Below are 7,036 nucleotides of genomic sequence, written 5' to 3' on the forward strand. Positions count from 1 at the left end.
AACAAAGACACTACCGCTAAGATCACACAGTGCTGCTGTAGCAAGTTTCATTTCAGCTCAAGCAGTTGGTAATGTTACATGAGTGGCATCTAGTGGTGAGGAATGTGAATCTGCTATGTGAATCTTATGGTGAAAATCCATTTCCTTTGTGACTGAGTTACACCTACGGTCCTATCTGTGAAGTACTAACTGTATATAAGCAAATCAGTATCATTGTTTATGACACTTTGCAGAGTGTCAAACCTAATTTGCATATTCGTGATACTAGCGCTACAATCTGCAAGCTACATTGGCTACATAATCTTACACAGCTGGCAGAACTTGCACTTGTTTTAAGAAAAAATAGTTTTTTAGTCTTTTGAGTCTTTTGAATGGAAGACTAGTATGTATGACTAGTAGAATGAGATACTACAGGTGGAGACATCAGAGGACATTTTGACACGTCACAGTAGAAAAGCACAGATTTAAATAAAATAACGATGGCTGAATTAAGATGCTTCAGTTTCAGGTTCCTGGTATTGTGCATGCTGGCTCACTTTCCCAGTGTCACGGATTACAGGCAGACTTGAATAGCTAGAATTAATACCATTATTACCATTATACTATTATTATTATTATTATTATTATTATTATTATTATTATTATTATGTTGTTGTTGTTGTTGTGACGTCTTTAGAGCTTGTTTTTGAATTGTTCTGAGCAGCAAAGCAGTGAGGCCTGTCACTGGAAAGGACAATATGAGATTGTTTGTGTGTTTAGAAAATTACACAAAAGCATTGTATATAGGACTGACATAAAAAACAAGTCTGCCTGAGGACACAGGATTACAAGTGTGTCCTCTTATTATACAGCGTCTTGATTTTCAAGAAACATGAACTCTCATGTCCAGCAGAGGTCACCATGTCTTCACAATGTTCAACATGATCACAACAAAGTGAGGCACCTAATGGTTTCCTTGAATTTCCAAGGTACTCTATATTTGGATTTGGGAAACCCAAGCATCAAATTCTCCTTTATTTTTTCCTCTATACATGGTCACCAAACAAACCTCAACCTTCAACAAACTTTTTTTTAAACAAATACATGAGTCTTTTAGTGATAATCCAACAACAGTAAATTTGCGCCCTGTGTGCTTTTCACAAGGGCATATTGTCTTTTCAAATTATCATTATTCATTTTCCATCTCTCTTTTGAACCATTTTCAGATATTAGATTAATTCAGGCTGAACACATTGCTTTGATATAAAATTGCGTTGTCAGCCATCAAAGCTCAGCACAGTCCAACTCTTTTTTTCTGTAATACTGAAACACTTTTCATTTGTGGAAGAATTTCCATGAACAGGAAGGTACTATAGGTCCAAAGCCAACATCGAGGGTTTAGCGAGACTGCCTTTGTAGATGACCCAAAAGCACTAAGCACTTACAGCCTGCAAGAATCCAGCTTGACCGATTTGAGCTTCCCAAACCCACTTTCAGCATGTTTGTTATTCAATATCCAGTCATTCAATACCACTAATGAGAAAAGGGATATGTAAATCCCGAACTATTTCAATCATGTTTGCCTAATGTATACACTTCTTCATGAGGAGATTAGTTTCTCTCGTCTGTCCAGGCTTTGTTTCTTTCCATCTCTTTCATTCTTTCCAGGTATGAAAAATGTTGAGCCTTGAACCTAGAGCTGTCATCCTAAAATACAAATTGAAGGTAAAAGTTAGGCTATTGCTTTTCCAGGGGGGGAGGCAGGGTACCCTGAAAAGGTCGCCAGTCTATTACAGGGCCAACATATAGAGACAAACAATCATTCGCACTGACAATCACATCTACGGGCAATTTAGAGTCGCCAATTCACCTGCATGTCTTTGGACTGTGGGAGGAAGTCAGAGTAGCTGGAGGATACCCACGCAGGCCCAGGGAGAACATTCAAACTCCACACAGAAAGGCCCAGACCCTTCTTGCTGTGAGACAACAGTGCTAACCGCTGCCCCACCATACTGCCTGATTGGAGGAAGCGGTGGGAGAAAATGTTTGTCTTGCTGAAGGTCACTGAATGATACTCACACGTTTGTGTGTGTGCAAATGCATCTGTGTAAGCATTTATACATTTATTTGTTCATTTCTCAAGCATATGTATAGAATCTTTAAAATGTTACATTACTGAGAATGCATGAATGTTTGAACTTTTGGCTGGATAAGATTGGATAGGAAAAATGATTTTGTTCTATTGACATAATCAGTATTCTCACTGATACTACATACTAAATTATGGGATTTTATCAGATTGAAAGAATAAGGCTGCCAATGTTCTATATCAACAAACCTGGTGAAAGAAACAAAACGAACAGTTTGTTTCGTTGGTCTCTGAGTAACTTTTTGACTTCCCAAACCTGTCTGTGACACTCAGCCCCAAGCCCATTTGTCCCTATAGACATGTATTTTATATATAAACTTTCATTTTTTTAAAAAAGGCAAATAATTACTTTATATAGGTGGGCACTGTAGTTTTTTAGCAAACTTTACTAAAACAGGAGTAAAGTAAGAATAAGAATTATTTTCAGTTTGGGAACTAGTGCTCCAGTGAGTATTTACAGCAGCAGGACTATGTATGTGGCATAGATTCAAAATCAACTACAGTGCGCATATTCATTGTAATGAAGGAACCTGTCACCTTGTGCAACAGTGTGACTCACTGGTGTGTTTATGATAGATTTTGTACAACCATAGAGGTCTTATGGCACAGAGGAATGGGCTATATTAGGCTTTGGATGCACAGGAAATATTTTTGAGTAGGATCAGTTTATGTTTTTTTGTCTTTTCATTGGATTTTTTTGACAATAAGAAAAATATAAAATATTGTCAGGCTTCTTCTTCAAACAGCACAATCATTACAATGTAAACCTCCAAGTCAGGTATAAAAAAGACCCTAAAATCAAAATGTCATAATGTTTTGTTCACGATATTGGTCATTTGTTGCATTTATGCCCTCTGGTGTGTAAGTGGGAATGAGAGAAAGACAGAGCAAGAGAGACGGAGATCTGTCTTGTGTGCCAGACTTCCTGTTACTCTGTGGAGATGACACACTCTTCTGTAAGACAAGTGATTGGGTTACAGTGCAGCACTGGCAGCCTCCTCTCAGGAGAGAATGGAGGCTCTTTGTGGCAGGATGAACTGGACACTCTGAAAGGGAAGGTTGAGCCAAACAGAGACAGGGAGTAGAATAAGACGAGGGGGAAGATGCATTAATTGGTGTGGAGGGTTAAGGAGGACGCAAAGTGGGGAGGGCAGAAAAAACAACATCCACACAAGCCCCCCAGCCCTCTCTCAGCCTCATCCTCCATTGTTTCCCAAACTGGCCAACAGGATAGGAGGTGAATATCAGCTCTGCAGTGCTGTTTGTTGGCTGGGGCAGGCGCTGAACTGCTTGGGTGGTGTGCTGGTTCCAGCGTTGCTGCCAATGGGAGCCCAGGAGAAACAGATATTCGTTTATGCTCTCAGGGCATGCGGAACTATCCCGGCCCTGTTTACAAGGACTGGGCGGTGCCCCCTGGCCTATTATCTTGTTCTCGCATTTCTGTCTCTCTCGCAAAGACATTTACACCACCAGGTAGTTTAATTGGGCTTGTTTTACACACACACACTGACTGCATATTTGCCTTTTGTCTATGAGTTTCTGGACATGTAAGGTCTACATTGTGGTGTGCTCTTGCATGTATGCAATCACACATATCTAATGTATCACTCAAAGGTAAAAATCATGTAATTTGTGTCCCAAATGACATGATTAATTTTTTAGTGACATTAAAAAAAAACTATAATTTTTAAAACATTAAGGGGGTAATTAATATCAAAGTAAGGTTTTTTTGTTGAATATACGTTTGTTTTAATTAGATCAATAACATTAGTTGAAATTTTGAAATACCAAGAAATTTAGAAATGGAATGAAAAAGGAATACCAATAAAAAATCAAAGGAAATGTCATCACAAATCGATACATTGGGATGCTAGTTTTTATGCTAGTTTTTTGAGACAATGTTTCAGACAAAAAAACCTCTTAACCTAGCTCAATAGCATTCACACAGTCTGAGCTGGTTCCACTGCTGTTCAAGTCCCCCTCCGGTGGCACATTTTCCCTAAGCTCATCTTCTGACATTACAAAGAGAGCCTCAAGCTGACAATGGACATTATATTTTCCCTTTACAATGGCTCCCAGTCTCTGCTCTGGGCGAAGGCTCAGCCGCTGTTAGTAGCTTGGTTTTTCCCATCTCTGTCATCCCTGAAATTAGTCCCCAGGTTGCTTAAAGGCCCAACCTGTCAGCAGTTCAGAGGGATTAGCCATTCACAGCTTTCATATTGTTCTCCAGGCCACAATAGGCTGCATGGGGCCCGGCCTTTTGTCATCAACTCTGTTGTGAATTTCTGCTGGGGCAACAAAAGTGTAACACACCTGCAAATATGGTTAAGAACTTTTTTTTTTTTTTTTTTTTTTTTTTACCCTTTTTTTCTTCTCTCTTGTCTTTTTCTCTTTCTTTTCTGACACATTGCCCATGGCAGAGTTGGGCACATCAAAAGTGGTCTTTTAGACAAAAAAGACAACGCCAAGAGCAATGATGGACAAGATATGCAGTGCATACAGAATTTTGTGGTGTCTTTTCATAATGGCAATTTTGATAGTTTACAGACAAAAGGTACTTTTATTCTTGAACGTTCAACCAAGTGAATTACTCATATTGAATGTTTTAACAAGTACAAATAAAATGTCAGGAAGGATAACTTTTCTAGGCATCAGTCTTATTTTGACAGCCTCCTGTCTCACCTTTAACCTCATGGGGAAAATGTTCTGTCAAGGGTCTCTAATGGCCACATCTAAAGCAACTAAATCCCAAACCCAACCGTTTTTCTAAGAGGTTTGAACTTTGCATGACCACATCAAAAATCTAAGTGATTTCATGCTTATCATGTAGAACGTGATGTCCTAAAAACTTTCAGTGGAATGGAGAAATTTATCGAGATGTGGTCACTTTTGTTGTTTATTGCCTCTGAAGACGGCATAGACTGCACAGGTGCAACAACAAATGTGGGTCTTTTAAAGTCTGAGAAGAGGCAGATAAGTAACTGAATCTTGTATGATCCTAAATATTGATATTTGCTTGTAATTAATTGCTTTAAAAAGACTTCCTCATCATTACAACATTTCCTGTTACCCCGTATCTAACTTCTTGGATGATAGTAAAGACTCATGTGAACCTTCATATCTAATTTATAAAGCAGCATGAATAACCTAAAACCACATCTCATACACAGCATCCACATATTTCCCAAGTTAAATCACTATTAAATCCATTTAGAGGATGTTTTTGTCCAATATTTCTCAATTTTGAGGGAGTTTTACTCTTTTAGTTTTGCTCTTTTCCCGTTTTTTGATTTTTTTTAATTTCAAATTTATCCAGAGTGATGTGTTTTTGATATGTTTTTCTTTCTGCTTTGTTTCCAAATGATATAGGTCTACCTTGGGTTCATTAATGTTTTAAATTAAATTAGAGCATGGTGTAATGTTTTTAATTGTTAAATTAGAAATGGAATTGTTAACAAAAAAATCTTCCACTTGTCATCATAGACTCACATTTCCAACAAAAATTAATATGAATATGCATATGTCATAAACAGTATTTGTAATAATGATGTAATTATTTAGCCTTTTTTTTATGTTTGTACTGGTTAAAACTTTGGTAGAGGAAAAGGTAGAGGAAAAAGACAATACCCTCAACCATGGAGCAGTTCTCTTGCTAACAGAGTAGCTTCTTAATCACTTACATGTCCAACAAAATTAGGCTAAACTTAACATAGCTTCAAACTACACAAAATGGTATAATGAAGGTATCCATGAGTCATCTTGACTCTGGATAAGTAGAAAAAGTACAAAAAAATTCCCCCAAACCAAAACATCCCTTTAGGGTAATTGTTAGAGACCTTCAATACGACATTATATCTTTAGGATTAGGTTTATGGTGAATCCAGTTCCAAATTGTTGAAGAGGGGATTGTCATAATGGCACATGATGGTCTCTTTGGGCTAACCTCAAGGTCACCATCATACACCAAGACACAGCTTACAGTGACACTTGGCCAGTTAACACTGTTTGATGGATCACCTGTGCGTGTAAGCGTGCAAGTGCACATGCAGGTTTGTGTGTGTGTGAGACATACTCTGTGTGCCTGTGTGTGTCACCCTGGAGAGCCTCTATGGCTGGATGGTGTATCAGATGGCATGTTAATTACTCAGCCTTCAAAAGGGGGCTGTCTTGGGTAGAAGTGAGTGGAGGGCTGATGGCTGTGTGGTGGTCAGAGTGGCTGCCCATGGGGAAAAGGCATGGAGATGAGGGGCACATGTGGAGCTCTACATGTATACCCAGTGATCACACATTCATGTAACCACCCATAGAGGTGAGCATTTTTCGGTAGTACAATATACACTCTCATTTTAGCTCTGTTTTGGTCTCCAAACCAGCTCCTCAGGGATATATCTCGCTCTTAAATACTAAATGGTCCACAGTGTTCACCAGCCGTCCCTTGCTTGGTCTGTCTGCTTATTGATACTGGGTAGGTAGTGTATAGTGGGTTTTCGTAAGAGTTCTGCAGAATAAATGCAAACTTCAGTCAGGTGATATTTCTCCGAGTGTTCTTCACTACAAGTGACACCTTTTAGATTAGACATTGTACTTAGATCCATTGTTACTGTAAATGTATCGATTACAGCAGCTTTAAACTCTCTGTGTCTTCATATGTGTGGAAGCATTTGTTTGAGTGTGTGTGTACAAGTGTGTGGTAGCAGTTCTTCTGTAGTCGACAGGCAGGAGGACAGTTGAGATGGACGCCAGCCTTTGACCCCACGGGACCCAGACCATCCCCCTTGCCTCTCTGTCTGCTACCCCATCACACACACACCTACACAGAGATTTTAGAGTTCCCAAAGCCCTCACAGACCCCCTTTTTCTGTCCATCAGATCAAAGCTTGCCGGGGGTTGAGAGGGACCTGACCCGTG

This window comes from Xiphias gladius, chromosome 5, assembly GCF_016859285.1.
Source record: "Xiphias gladius isolate SHS-SW01 ecotype Sanya breed wild chromosome 5, ASM1685928v1, whole genome shotgun sequence".
Taxonomy (NCBI): Eukaryota; Metazoa; Chordata; class Actinopteri; order Istiophoriformes; family Xiphiidae; genus Xiphias; species Xiphias gladius.